Source organism: Cherax quadricarinatus, chromosome 68 (genome assembly GCF_038502225.1).
Source record: "Cherax quadricarinatus isolate ZL_2023a chromosome 68, ASM3850222v1, whole genome shotgun sequence".
Classification (NCBI taxonomy): Eukaryota; Metazoa; Arthropoda; class Malacostraca; order Decapoda; family Parastacidae; genus Cherax; species Cherax quadricarinatus.
Genome location: NC_091359.1, coordinates 23,471,630 through 23,488,339, shown reverse-complemented (window position 1 = coordinate 23,488,339; position 16,710 = coordinate 23,471,630).

Genomic DNA, 16,710 nt, shown 5'->3' with positions numbered 1-16,710 from the left:
TACCTGATTAGGAGAAGAGTGGAGGTGAAGTGACTCTCCAAACTTCAACCCACACCAGGTAAGGTCAATATTACCAGGAGTAGAAACTTTAACAAATCGGACACCAGGAACTAGTTTCACCCCAGCCCGCCAGAGGGGGAGTGGGTGCACGCGACGTAACTAATGGTTCCTGGTTGCCCGAACAACCTTAACCCCACTTACACCTACTTTTCCCTCACAGTGTGTACGGTCTAGCACTTGCGTGTACGGTCCAGTACTTGCGTGTACGGTTCAGCACTTGTGTGTACGGTCTATCACTTGTGTGTACGGTCCAGTACTTGTGTGTACGGTCCAGTACTTGTGTGTACGGTCCAGTACTTGTGTGTACGGTCCAGTACTTGTGTGTACGGTCCAGTACTTGTGTGTACGGTCCAGTACTTGTGTGTACGGTCCAGTACTTGTGTGTACGGTCCAGTACTTGTGTGTACGGTCCAGTACTTGTGTGTACGGTCCAGCACTTTCGTGTACGGTCTAGCACTTGTGTGTACGGTCCAGCACATGTGTGTACGGTCCAGCACTCTATGACCGCGGGTTCAAATCCCGCCCGTGGTATGGTTTCTTCAGTCCATCTATTATCGTTCCTTAATAATTCCACTCACCACCTTCATGCTTGTCCTGCCCCACTTTTTAAATATTTCTCTGATTTGCCATGTTTTTGTTTGCACAAGGAGTGTGTGCAACTGTGTGCTTGTTTGTTTGTTCATGTGTGTGTGTTTGCGCACTCATGCATAACTGTATTCACCTAATTTGTTGCAGGGTCGAGCCTCAGCCCCCTGGTTCCTGCCTCGGTGCTGGCCGCAGCTGGGTTCAAATTTCACTTGGTTATATCAGCTTCGGCATACCTATCATTTTGTTGTCTAATACATTCCACTCCTGACCACTCGAAGGGTAAAGAAGTGTTTCCTAACATCCCTATGACTCTTCTGTTTTTAATTATCAGCTGTGTCCTGTGTACGTAAGATCCATGTCTCAAATAGATTCGCCTGTCTATCATGTTAATTCCTCTCAGTATTCTGTACATCCTAACCATGTCACCTCTGGTCCTTCTGTCCTCTAGTGCCGTCAAGTTCAATTCCTCTAGCCTCTCCTCATATCCTTCAGCTCTAGGACTAGTTTCGCTTCAAATCTTTGCATTTTTCTAGCTTCTTTACAAGCTTTATCAGATGTGGGTCCCATTCTGCATACTCCAAGATGGTCCTGACATGACGTAATAAATGCCTCTTTGTTGAGATCACCGAAAGCTGCCCTGAAATTTTCCAGCCTTGCGTATGCTGCAGCGGTTATTAGGTTAGGTTAGGCTACGTTACTTTAGGTTAGGTGACGTTAGGTTACGTAAGGTTAGGTTACGTTAGGTTAGGTTAGATAAGGTTAGGTGAGGTTAAGGTAGGTTAGGCTGGTTAGATAAGGCTCGTCCGGAAACAGGACAAAGAGTTTCCTGACGCTGGTCTTAGTCAAATGATCCGCCACTGGAGCTTCTGGTCACCCGACCGAGGCCTTCCGCTGGCTTACCGGTCCACCCCTTTAAAAATTATGGCCACAGTTTTAACCATTTTTTTTTGTTGGCGGTTATTAGGTGGACGTGATCCACAGGTGCAGTGTGTGTGTGTGGGGGGGGGGTACTCACCTAGCTGTGGTTGCAGGGGTCGAGTCACAGCTCCTGGCCCCGCCTCTTCACTGATCTCTATTAGTGATATATCGGATGTCCGCATCCACATCCACGGAACATCCGCACAGTTTCTTACATCTGCATCCGCATTTTACTATAAACGGATATCCGCATATGCATCCGCATCCAAATCCGTGGAACATCCACACAATATCTAACATCAGCATCTGCAAAATAAGTAAGACATCCTCATATGCATCCGCATCCGCGGATATCTAAATTTTCACATCCGATACATCTCTAGTCTCTACTAGGTCACTCTTCCTGCTCCGTGAGCTTTGTCATACCTCTTCTTAAAGCTATGTATGGGTCCTGCCTCCACTACATCACTACCCAGACTATTCCACTTCCTGATAACTCTGTAACAAGAAATACTTCCTAACATCCCTGTGATTCATTTGTGTCTTCAATTTCTAACTGTGATCCCTTGTTGGTGTGTCCCATCTCTGGAACATCCTATCTCTATCCATCTTGTCAATTTCTCTCAGTATTTTATATGTCGTTATCATATCCCCCCTATCTCTCATGTCCTCCAGTGTCGTCAGGTCGATTTACCTTAACCTCTCCTCGTAGGACAAACTCCTTAGCTCCGGGACTAGTCTTGTTGCAAACCTCTGCACTTTCTCTAAATTCCTTACGTACTTGGCTACGTGTGGGTTCCAAAGTGGTGCTGCGTACTCCAATGCAGGCCTAACGTAAACGGTGTACAGGGTTCTGAACGATTCCTTATTGAGATGTTGGAATGGTATTCTTAGGTTTGCTAGGCGCCCTTATGCTGCAGCAGTTATTTGGTTGATGTGTGTCTCAGATGTGCCCTGTGGCATACTCACCCCAAGATCCTTTTCCTTAAGTATAGTTTGTAGCCTCTGGCCCCCAAGACTGTGCTCTGTCTGCGGTCTTCTTTGCCTTTCCCCAATCTCTATGACTTTGCATTTGGTGGGGTTAAATTCAAGGAGCCAGGCCTGTAACTTTTCCAGATCCCTTTGCAGTTCTTCCTGATCCTCGTCCGATTGAATTCTTCTCATCAACATCACATCATCTGCAAACAAGGACACTTCTGAGTCTTATTCCTTCCGTTATGTCGTTCACATATATCAGGAACAGAACCGGTCCTAGGACTGACCCCTGTGGAACCCCGCTCGTCACAGGCGCCCACTCTGACACTTCGTCACGTACCATGACTCGTTGTTGTCTTCCCGACAGGTATTCCCTGATCCACTGTAGTGCCTTCCCTGTTATCCCTGCCTGGTCCTCCAGGTTTTGCACTAATTTCTCGTGTGGAACTGTGTCAAACTCCTTCTTACAGTTCGAGAAAATGCAATCTACCTACCCCCTCTCTTTCTTATCTTACTGCTGTCACCCTGACATAGAACTCCAGTAGGTTTGTGACACATGATTTCCCGTCCCTGAAACCGTGCTGGTTGTCGTTGATAAGCTCAATCCTTTCTAGGTGCTCCACCACTCTTCTCCTTATTATCTTCTCCATGATTTTGCATACTACACATGTCAGTGACACTGGTCTGTAGTTTAATGTTTCGTGTCTGTCTCCTTTTTTAAAAATTGGGACTACATTTGCTGTCTTCCATGCCTCAGGTAGTCGTCCTGTGTGTGTGCGCGTGTGCGTGTGTGTTCCCTGACCTGGTCCATCGCAGTCAGTGTTGAGAGAGGTCACACCATCCTCAGGCTCAATAATTCACAACACTGTCACCTCTCTCTCCGATCCTCTTTACATCCTCATTTCTCCCTCCTTCCTCCACACCCCTCTCCATCTCCCTCCCATCTTTCCCCTCCCTCTCTCTCTCTCTCTCTCTCCCGATCAACCACAATCTCTCACAACGTCAGCAACATTATGTATACTAGACACACAGATAAGGATCAATCACAGCCTTAAGATTGAAATAATTTAATACGAAATGTAAGTTTTATCCCCACGGGGGCGTTGACCCCCGGAACTCGCTCCAGGTAAACCCTCCAGGTAACCATCAGTATTGTATCTGATGTATGAATTGTGTATCCAGTGTCGTTCACTCTTATCTGCTTATTAGTCTGGCAGTTGGTTGAAGGGATCAGCGTTCCGCCGTGCAGCCTCGGAGGTCTCCTCGTTTATGGTGTGGTCAATCAGGCTGTTAATGCTTGCAATGCACAGTCCAACGTGTGTACCTGTCCCCAAGAGGGCACAGAAAAATTGCGGTAGGCCTACCGGCAGATGAGAAATAAGAGGAAGCAAGAAAGAGGAAAGTCAAGAGACATGGGAGGCGAAGAATATGCAGAAGACAGGCGAAGATTAAAAGAGAAGAGACAGAGATAAGATCAGGTCACGAATAATCAGAAGATTAGAGCGTTTGACATTGTAATGAGAAAGTCAGTCATCTACAGAATCAAAGCCACGAGTACGATTCATGTAAGGAAGCTTGTATAAGGGCTGATTCGAAAAGACAACGTCTGTGAAGGCTAAAAATTATGGGGGGAGCGTTAAACAAGTACGGATTATACAGCGACTGTAAGGGAGTTGGAAGGCATTCAGGCTCAGTTCAGGGAACTGGAGCACAGATCCAATTCCCTAGAACAAGAGCCCCTTGAGGGGAAAGGGTAGAAGAGCAAATAGCTTAGTGCGTGGAGAACTGATGAACTCAAGGGCTCTTTTCTTGCAGTCTTTGATGAAACAGGAAGGAAAATGTAGCTGAGAGAAGGTTCGGTGTATGTACTTTCCTCGTCAAGAAACTCAGGACTGCAAATTCAGTATGCTCTTAGATATCCGATGATGATATTTCTTTTGGTCTTAGTATCTTGACCGGAATCGTGTGTGAGATCGTTTTTGTTTGTAGACTTCCTGTAAACTTGAAACCTTAGAATGTTATTTGTTTTGTAAACGAGGACGTCTAGAAAAGGTAGCTTGTTATTGGACTCTTCAAGTACAAACTGAAGAGCTGGTTCAAGCTCCTGAAGAGCGACACGTTACCACAATAAAATATCGCATTAGTTGCACATGTATCCTTTTAGCTAATATACAGTCGGTAATTCTACCAATATTACACTACTACACTTACATCGCTTCTTCTATACTTTTCTCTTGTATGTCAACCACTACTGCTGTTACGTCATTACTGTCACTACCATTGTCACTACCTTTACTACCAGTACTAATACTACTACAGCCATTAACTTTACGTCCACCACCACTACTAAACTACTCTTACTACTACCACCACTTACCCCCATCCTGCCCCAACCGTGTTGTCTTGAGGTTTTTCCTGCCATTCTCACCCCAGTTGTGACTTCACGATTGTCCAGGATGGACCGATACATGATCATAAGGTTCTTATACAAGGAACAGGTTTGTGGTGAAATGGTACCTTCAGAATATTCTAGGTGAAACTAATGATGTTTTTTCTCGTCTACTGAGTACAGGTCGAGGGGCTTGCAGCGTTCCCGGTATTTGAAGTGCTAGACTTCGTACAGAGAGTGAAGGTTCTCTGTACATTGCCTAGTTCTGCAATTTCGCTTGTCTGAAAAGTGGTTAATATACATCAATATTTCACCGTGGGAAGTTAAAGTAACGTGAAGAGTATCGGCATTACTTGGTTTTTCTTTTTTTGTAATCCTTGAAGTTGAGATCTTCTGGCATCATCAGTCCTAAAGTCACATTAAACTTCCGCTCGATTGAGTGACTCGAGAATGTTGTATACGTCCTTCCAGTGTTTATTTCCCCAATTCATCCTTAGCACAGTAACCGAAATTTGTCCTCACTGAACATTATACTTCCGTCAGTAGCACACTACAAGATATCTTGAAGGTTCGATATATCCTCAATGTCATTCTCATATAAATTCTAGTATTGACTATAAAGGACGATACAGTGCTATGATTTATCTCTGTCTACGTCAGACTGAGAATGAGAAAGAGAAGTGGGTCAAGTGCTACTCCTTGGGAAACAGTTTTTCACTGTTGCAGACTCAGATTTCACCTTTTGGTTTCTCTTTGTTAGGAAGTTAAATATTAATCTACCTACTTTTCAGGTATTTCTTTTGCACGCATTTTGTGTGCTGTTACACTTCCCTTATTTATGAAAGAAAGGTACTGAAAAGTCTTGGTCCCTTCACACTCATTGCATTTTCCCACAGTGTACTCATGGCACCCCCGTCTTTCATTGAGGTAGTTTGCACTGTCAGTCATGTCTCTTACTTGCACAGGGAATGATTGGCGAGTGCCGATTAGGCACCAATCCAGAATTTTCCAGGCGTAGATTATAAGATATCTTTTGTGCCTGCATTCCAAGGAGTACAGATCGAGGGATTCCAATTATAATCAAGTTAAGCACTAAACCTGAAAGAATCATATAGTGAGTAATTTCAAGCATTTCCAGTATTTTAGGCGTCTGACTGAATCTATGAGGGCAGTGGCTGTTCTCTGCACACTCTGCATGTCTGCAATGTTGCCAGCCTTTGACTAGAGCAGTATTCCAGCCTGGAGAGAAGAGTATCATCATTGATCTGGCATCACCAGATTATTTTTTTTTTCTTTCAGTTGTGATAGTGACACTGTTGTGATCCTTGAAGGTGAGATCGTCTGACATGATCACTCCCAGGTCTCTCATTTTAGTTTTATGGTACATCGAGTCATTAGAGTTTGTTTTATACTCCGTTCCTGCCTATATTTCCTCAGTCTTTCCATCAAGGAGAAGTTGAAACTTGGCCTTACTGAACATCAAACTGATGTCAGTGGTCCACTGAAGTCTTCGATTATATGTGCTTCGTGGATGCAAACACCACACACAGTTTCAGAAGAAGATACGATAGGACCCGAAAAGCCAAGAACCAATAAAGTGTGCGATGTAATTTAAGAAACCTAGTTAGTGACTGACACTAACTAGGTTAGTGTCAGTCACACACACACACACACACACACACACACACACACACACAAAGACACAGACACACAAAGACAGTGCTGTTTCTGGTATTTGTGAACATGACGGGAAGAACAGACTCCGAAGTGACCCAGTTTGCAGATGATGCGAAGTTGATGAGAAAAACGAAATCGGACGGGGACCAGGAAGACCTAGAAAGGGATCTGGACAGGCTGCAGACCTGGTCCAGCAACTGGCTCCTTGAGTTCAACCTCACCAAGTGCAAAGTCATGAAGATTGGGGAATGACAAAGAAGACCGCAGACGGAGTACAGTCTAAGGGGCCAGAGACTACAAAATTCACTCAAGGAAAAGGATCTTGGGGTGAGTATAACACCGAGCACATCCCCTGAGGCGCACATCAACCAAATAACTGCGACAGCTTACGGGCGCCTAGCAAACTTAAAAATAGCATTCCAACATCTTAATAAGGAATCGTTCAGGACCCTGTACACCGTGTACGTAAGGCCCATATTGGAGTATGCGGCACCAGTTTGGAACCCACACCTAGCCAAGCACGTAAAGAAACTAGAGAAAGTGCAAAGGTTTGCAACAAGACTAATCCCAGAGCTAAGGGGTATGTCCTACGAGGAGAGGTTAAGAGAAATCGACCTGACGACACTGGAGGACAGGAGAGATGGGGGATATGATAACGACATATAAAATACTGAGAGGAATCGACCAGGTGGACACAGGATGTTCCAGAGATGTGACACAGCAACAAGGGGTCAGATGAATCATAGGGATGTTAGGAAGTGTTTCTTCAGTCACAGAGTTGTCGGGAAGTGGAATAGTCTGGGAAGTGATGCAGTGGAGGCAGGATCAATACACAGGTTTAAGAAAAGGTATGATAAAACTCATGAAGAGGGAAGTGACCTAGTAGCGACCAGCAAAGAGGCGGGGTCAGGAGCTGTGAATCGACCCCTGCAACCACAACTAGGCGAGCGCGCACACACACACACACACACACAACACACACACACAAACACACACAGACACACAGACACACTGCAGCACAGTAGCACCGCCCACTGCTGCAGTCTTAAGCCAGCACGCGTGCCAAACTTCGTGCTACTGCAGTTATCAAGGTGATCACGTCACCAGCACCACATGTGTTAGGAATACCGGAGATAACAGTGTGTGTAGCCAGCAACACCTGTGGCCAGCAACACCTGTGGCCACCAGCACCTGTGGCACCTCCGCACCCACGTCACCCCAAGCTTGTTATTAATGAGTTTCCGCAAAGTCTAGGCCTGGCTTGGCTGGTCAACCAGACTGTTGCTGCTGGTGCCCCACTGGCCCACATACCATCATAGCCTGGTTGAGTTGGCACTTTGAGGATGTGGCTGTCAAGTTTCCTCTTGAAGACTTCCACACTTGTCCCAGCAGTGTTTATGATATCTTCTAATAAAATATTGAATAGTCTGGGACCACGGATGTTTGTAGATGAATGGTTCAGAGAACCGACATGTTGATCAATTAGACACATGTGCAACTCTTGGGTATCTTTATTGAGGAAACGTTTCGCCACACAGTGGCTTCATCAGTCCATACAAAGGAGAATCTTGAAGAATAGGAGGAGAATGAGGTAATCAGTCCCTCAACCTTGAGTCGATGTGGTCAGTCCATCAATCTTGAATAGAATAAGGCATACGTGCTGAGAAGGAGCTTATATACCGTTGGCAGGAGAGGTGCAGAAGTCATAGGTCGTGTAACATTTGTTCAATGTTGAAGTAGGTCGTGCCCAAGAATTAGGCAAGCGAAGAATTCCCAAGTATTAAGATCCCAAGAAGTTGCAGTGTCTTGGGCACGACCTACTTCAACATTGAACAAATGTTACACGACCTATGACTTCTGCACCTCTCCTGCCAACGGTTTATAAGCTCCTTCTCAGCACGTATGCCGTATTCTATTCAAGATTGATGGACTGACCACATCGACTCAAGGTTGAGGGACTGATTACCTCATTCTCCTCCTGTTCTTCAAGATTCTCCTTTGTATGGACTGATGAAGCCACTGTGTGGCGAAACGTTTCCTCAGTAAAGATACCCAAGAGTTGCACATGTGTCTAATTGATCACCACGGATGTTGATACAGTATACTCTTACTGTGTCCACGGCGCCACTTTTAACTGGGTTTATTTTACGCTTTTCACCCATATCTCTTAGTATGTTATGGGACCAGGACCTCAAGTACCTTACATGTATTATGTATCTTCATGTATTATCATGTATCTTCACGTATCATGTATCTTCATGTATTATCATGTGTCTTCACGTATCATGTATCTTCATGTATTATCATGTATCTTCACGTATCATGTTGTATCTTCATGTATTATCATGTACCTTCATGTATTATCATGTACCTTCATGTATTATCATGTATCCTCATGTATTATCATATACCTTCATATATTATCATGTATCTTCATGTATTATCATGTACCTTCATGTATTATCATGTACCTTCATGTATTATCATGTATCATCATGTATTATCATATACCTTCATGTATTAGCATGTATATTCATGTATTATCATGTATTGCTCTCTCCTCCACCATAATAATATATAACTTTAATACCGTCGTTCCCAGTAATATAAGAGCTTAGAGCGCTCTGACACCTCTCCTGAACGAGGCCGTGTACACTGTACAATATTCTCAACGAGATATCACATGCTATGTGATTAGTGCCTCAACTGGCATTATTTGCCTTGTTTTGAAAGATGACATTATCCACCTCGTCATTTTCCTGACTGTCGTGACATTTGTCTCAATGTGTTCCTGGAAAAAAGTCTGGTGATATAATAACTCCCAGATCCTACACGTTCCTTCTTTCTATTTGGTAATTCTCTTGCCTGTTATATAAATGCTCTACATATAAGGGGCTTTCTGCTGACATCAGGAGAAAGCCCCTTATATGTAGAGCATTTCGGGCAAATAAAGTTTTGCCCCCAGGATGCGACCCACACCAGTTGACTAAGACCTACGTACCTCTATACTTCTAGTTAAATAGGGACAGCAGGTGTCTTAAGGAAGCACACCCTAATGATTCTACCAGTACCCAGGATCGAACCACGGACCTCAGTGTGTGAGCCGAGTGCGCTACCAACTGAACTACGGGACACCGCAGTGTCCTTTTCGAGTTCCACATTCTTTCCCTATTTAAGCAGCTGGAATTGTCGACACTAAGAGACATGTTCTCACGACTCACTGGAAAACACTGCTATATCTTCCTGTAATTTGTCCAGGTCTTCTAAAGAGGTGATTTTCATGTTTAAATTGGTATCATCGGCAAATGATGATGTGAAAGTGAGGAGAACGTTGACTTTATTTGTGTCTGCTACGATCATAACAGTGAAGGTGACACCACTGAGCGCGTCGTTATCGATACATTCTGCTCTGTTAACTACTAGATAACACTAGGTCAATCTTGGTTCCCTCCACACACATAGGAGCCAGGAGCTATGACTCGACCCCTACAACCAAAATTAGGTGAGTATACACACACACACACACACACACACACACACACACTACAAACTACAAGGGGACTACACGGGAATGAGGAACTTCTTGAATGGGGTTCAGTGGGACAGAGAACTGGCAGGGAAGCCAGTTAATGAGATGATGGAATATGTAACAACACTGTGCAAGGAACCTGAGGAGAGGTTTGTACCCAAGGGTAACAGGAATAATGAAAAAGCCAGGATGAGCCCATGGTTCACCCAAAGGTGCAGGGAGGCAAAAACCAAGTGTGCTAGGGAATGGAAGAAATAAAGAAGGCAAAGGACCCAGGAGAATAAGGAGAGCGGTCGTAAAGCCAGAAATGAATATGCACAGATAAGAAGGGAGGCCCAACGACAATATGAAAATGACATAGCAGCGAAAGCCAAATCTGACCAGAAGCTGTTATACAGCCACATCAGGAGGAAAACAACAGTCAAGGACCAGGTAATCAGGCTAAGGAAGGAAGGAGGAGAGACAACAAGAAATGACCGTTAAGTATGTGAGGAACTCAACAAGAGATTCAAAGAAGTGTTCCCAGAGGAGACAGAAGGGGCTTCAGAAAGACGGAGAGGTGGGGTACACCACCAAGTGCTGGACACAGTACACACAACCGAGGAAGAAGTGAAGAGGCTTCTGAGCGAGCTAGATACCGCAAAAGCAATGGGGCCAGATAACATCTCTCCATGGGCCCTGAGAGAGGGAGCAGAGGCACTATGTGTACCCCTAACAACAATATTCAATACATCTGACCTGACCAGCCGGGCTGTGGCTCGTACGTTGGTTTGCGTGCAGCCAGCAGCAACAGCCTGGTTGATCAGGCTCTGATCCACCAGGAGGCCTGGTCACAGACCGGGCCGCGGGGGCGTTGACCCCCGGAACTCTCTCCAGGTAAACAGGCAGATTGCCTGAGGCATGGAAGACAGACATGAATCACTAAACTACAGACCAGTGTCACTGACATGTATAGTATGCAAAGTCATGTAGAAGATTATCAGGAAAAGAGTGGTGGAACACCTAGAAAGGAACGATCTCATCAACAGCAGCCAACATGGTTTCAGGGACGGGAAATCCTGTGTCACAAACCTACTGGAGTTCTATGACAGGGTGACAGCAGTAAGACAAAAGAGAGAGGGGTGGGTGGATCGCATTTTCTTGGAATGAAAGAAGGCGTTTGACACAGTTCCACACAAGAGATTAGTGCAAAACTGGAGGACCAAGCAGGGATAATAGGAAAGGCACTACAATGGATCAGGGAATACTTGTTAGGAAGACAGCAGCGAGTCATGGTACGTGGCGAGGTGTCAGAGTGGGCACCTGTGACCAGCGGGGTCCCACAGGGGTCAGCCCTAGGACCAGTGCTGTTTCTGGTATTTGTGAACGACATGACGGAAGGAATAGACTCCGAAGTGTCCCTGTTTGCAGATGACGTTAAGTTGATGAGAAGAATTCATTCGATCGAAGACCAGGCAGAACTACAAAGGGATCTGGACAGGCTGCAGACCTGGTCCAGCAATTGGCTACTGGAGTTCAACCCCACCAAGTGCAAAGTCATGAAGATTGGGGAAGGGCAAAGAAGACCGCAGACGGAGTACAGTCTAGGGGGCCAGAGACTACAAACCTCACTCAAGGAAAAAGATCTTGGGGTGAGTATAACACCAGGCACATCTCCTGAAGCGCACATCAACCAAATAACTGCTGCAGCATATGGGCGCCTAGCTAACCTCAGAACAGCATTCCGACATCTTAATAAGGAATCGTTCAGGACCCTGTACACCGTGTACGTTAGGCCCATATTGGAGTATGCGGCACCAGTTTGCAACCCACACCTAGCCAAGCACGTAAAGAAACTAGAGAAAGTGCAAAGGTTTGCAACAAGACTAGTCCCAGAGCTAAGAGGTATGTCCTACGAGGAGAGGTTAAGGGAAATCAACCTGACGACACTGGAGGACAGGAGAGATAGGGGGGACATGATAACGACATACAAAATACTGAGAGGAATTGACAAGGTGGACAAAGACAGGATGTTCCAGAGATTGGACACAGTAACAAGGAGACACAGTTGGAAGTTGAAGACACAGATGAATCACAGGGATGTTAGGAAGTATTTCTTCAGCCACAGAGTAGTCAGGAAGTGGAATAGTTTGGGAAGCGATGTAGTGGAGGCAGGATCCATACATAGCTTTAAGCAGAGGTATGATCAAGCTAATGGTTCAGGGAGAGTGACCTAGTAGCGATCAGTGAAGAGGCGGGGCCAGGAGCTTGGACTCGACCCCTGCAACCTCAACTAGGTGAGTACAACTAGGTGAGTATACACACACACACACACACACACATACACACACACACATACATTCACATACACACACACACACACACATACACACACACACACACACACATACACATACACACACACACACACACATACATACACATACACACACACACACACACACACACACACACACACACACACACACATTGAGCAGTTCAGACATTGAGGACATCACTTACGAGAGGCCCCTTGGAGCTAGCGATTATGTGGTTCTGAGTTTTGATTATATAGTAGAGTTACAAGTGGAGAAGGTAACAGGAACTGAAGGGGTCAGGCCAAACTATAAAAGGGGGGACTACACAGGTATGAGAAACTTCCTGCAGGAGGTTCAGTGGGACAGAGAAATGGTAGGAAAATCAGTAAACGAGATGATGGAATATGTGGCAACAAAGTGCAAGGAGGCAGAGGAAAGTTTTGTTCCCAAGGGAAACAGAAATAATAGGAAGACCAAAACGAGTCCTTGGTTTACCCGAAGGTGTAGGGAGGCAAAAACTAAGTGCAACAGAGAATGGAAAAGGTACAGGAGGCATAGGACCCAGGAAAACAAGGAGATTAGTAGAAGAGCCAGAAACGAGTATGCGCAGATAAGGAGGGAGGCCCAGCGACAGTATGAAAACGACATAGCATCGAAAGTCAAATCTGACCCGAAACTGCTGTATAGCCACATTAGGAGAAAGACAACAGTCAAGGACCAGGTGATAAGGCTGAGGAAAGAAGGTGGAGAACTCACAAGAAACGATCAAGAGGTATGTGAGGAGCTCAACACGAGATTTAAGAAAGTATTTACAGTAGAGACAGGAAGGACTCTGGGGGGACAGACCAGATGGGGACACCAGCAAGGAATACACCAACAAGTGTTGGACGACATACATACAGATGAGGAGGAGGTGAAGAAACTGCTAAGGGACATCGATACCTCAAAGGCAATGGGACCGGACATCTCCCCGTGGGTCCTTAAAGAGGGAGCAGATATGTTGTGCGTGCCACTTACCACAATCTTCAACACGTCCCTGGAAACTGGGCAACTACCTGAGGTACGGAAGACGGCAAATGTAGTTCCCATTTTTAAAAAAGGAGACAGAAAAGAGGCACTAAACTATAGACCTGTGTCATTGACGTGTATAGTATGCAAAATTATGGGGAAGATTATCAGGAGGAGAGTGGTGGAGCACCTGGAACGGAACAAGAGTATAAATGCCAACCAGCACGGATTCATGGAAGGCAAATCCTGTGTCACAAACCTTCTGGAGTTTTATGATAAAATAACAGAAGTAAGACACGAGAGAGAGGGGTGGGTTGATTGCATCTTCTTGGACTGCAAGAAGGCCTTTGACACAGTTCCTCACAAGAGATTAGTGCAGAAGCTAGAGCATCAGGCGCATATAACAGGAAGGGCACTGCAATGGATCAGAGAATACCTGACAGGGAGACAACAACGAGTCATGGTCCGTAATGATGTATCACAGTGGGCACCTGTGACGAGCGGGGTCCCACAGGGGTCGGTCCTAGGACCAGTGCTATTTTTGGTATATGTGAACGACATGATGGAAGGGTTAGACTCAGAAGTGTCCCTGTTTGCAGATGATGTGAAGTTAATGAGGAGAATTAAATCTGATGAGGACCAGGCAGGACTTCAAAGAGACCTGGACAGACTGGACACTTGGTCCAGCAAATGGCTTCTCGAATTTAATCCTGCCAAATGCAAAGTCATGAAGATAGGGGAAGGGCACAGAAGACCACAGACCGAGTATAGGCTAGGTGGCCAAAGACTGCAAACCTCACTCAAGGAGAAAGATCTTGGGGCGAGTATAACACCGAGCATGTCTCCGGAAGCACACATCAACCAGATAACTGCTGCAGCATATGGGCGCCTGGCAAACCTGAGAACAGCATTCCGATAACTTAGTAAGGAATCGTTCAAGACACTGTACACCGTGTATGTCAGGCCCATACTGGAGTATGCAGCACCTGTTTGGAACCCGCACTTGATAAAGCACGTCAAGAAACTAGAGAAAGTACAAAGGCTTGCGACAAGGTTAGTTCCAGAGCTAAGGGAAATGTCCTATGAAGAAAGATTAAGGGAAATCGGCCTGACGACACTGGAGGACAGGAGGGTCAGGGGAGACATGATAACGACATATAAAATACTGCGTGGAATAGACAAGGTGGACAAAGACAGGATGTTCCAGGGAGGGGACACAGAAACAAGAGGCCACAATTGGAAGTTGAAGACACAAATGAGTCATAGAGTTGTAAGGCAGTGGAATAGCCTAGAAAATGACGTAGTGGAGGCAGGAACCATACACAGTTTTAAGACGAGGTTTGATAAAGCTCATGGAGCGGGGAGAGAGAGGGCCCAGTAGCAACCGGTGAAGAGGCGGGGCCAGAAGCTAAGACTCGACCCCTGCAACCACAAATAGGTGAGTACACACACACACACACACACACACACACACACACACACACACACATACACACACACACACACACATACACACACACACACACACATACACATACACACACACATACACACACTTGCTGAGGTGGCAAGAAGAGCTCACTCCAGCAGAGCAAAGTTGCTGGTTATGGGGGATTTCAACCACAGGGAGATTGACTGGGAAAACCTGGAGCCACATGGGGGTCCCGAAACATGGAGAGCCAGGATGTTGGACGTGGTGCTGGAAAACCTCATGCACCAACATGTTAAGGACACTACCAGAGTGAGAGGGGAGGATGAACCAGCAAGATTGGACCTTGTGTTCACCCTGGGCAGCTCAGACATTGAGGACATCAAGTATGAGAGTCCCCTAGGAGCTAGCGACCACGTGGTTCTGTGCTTTGAATACATAGTAGAGCTGCAAGTGGAGAGAATAACAGGAGTAGAATGGGAAAAGCCTGACTATAGAAGAGGGGACTACATAGGGTTGAAGAACTTCCTGCGGGAGGTCCAGTGGGACAGAGAACTGGCAGGAAAGCCAGTAAATGAAATGATGGAATACGTAGCAACAAAATGCAAGGAGGCAGTGGAAAGGTTCATTCCCAAGGGCAACAGTAACAACGGGAAGACCAGAACAAGCCGCTGGTTCACCCGACGGTGTAAGGAGGCAAAAACAAAGTGCAATAGAGAATGGAAAAAGTACAGAAGGCAGAGAACACACGAAATTAGGGAGATCAGTCGCAGAGCCAGGAATGAGTACGCACAGGTAAGGAGGGAGGCCCAGCGACAGTATGAAAATGACATAGCATCGAGAATCAAGACAGACCCGAAACTGTTGTATAGCCACATCAGGAGGAAGACAACAGTCAAAGACCAGGTGATCAGATTAAGGACAGAAGGTGGAGAACTCACAAGAAATGATCAGGAGGTATGTGAGGAGCTGAACAGGAGATTTAAGGAAGTTTTTACAGTAGAGACAGGAAGGGCTGTGGGAAGACAGAACAGAAGGGAACATCAAGAGGGAATATACCAACAAGTGTTGGATGACATACGAACAACTGAGGAGGAGGTGAAGAAGCTCTTAAGTGACCTTGACACCTCAAAGGCGATGGGACCGGACAACATCTCCCCATGGGTCCTTAGAGAAGGAGCAGAGATGCTGTGTGTGCCTCTAACCACAATCTTCAACACATCCCTTGAAACTGGGCAACTACCTGAGAAATGGAAGACAGCTAATGTAGTCCCCATATTTAAGAAAGGAAACAGAAACGAGGCACTAAACTACAGACCTGTGTCTCTGACATGTATTGTGTGCAAAGTCATGGAGAAGATTATCAGGAGGAGAGTGGTCGAACACCTGGAAAGGAACAAGATTATAAATGAAAACCAGCATGGGTTCATGGAAGGCAAATCTTGTATCACAAACCTCCTGGAGTTTTATGACAAGGTAACAGAAGTAAGACATGAGAGAGAGGGTTGGGTAGATTGCGTTTTCCTAGACTGCAGGAAGGCCTTTGACACAGTTCCCCACAAGAGATTAGTGCAGAAGCTGGAGGATCAGGCACACGTAAAAGGAAGGGCACTGCAATGGATAAGGGAATACCTGACAGGGAGGCAGCAACGAGTCATGGTACGTGAAGAGGTATCACAGTGGGCGCCTGTTACGAGCGGGGTCCCACAGGGGTCAGTTCTAGGACCAGTGCTATTTTTGATATATGTGAACGACATGATGGAAGGAATAGACTCTGAAGTGTCCCTGTTCGCAGATGACGTGAAGTTGATGAGAAGAATTAAATCGGACGAGGATGAGG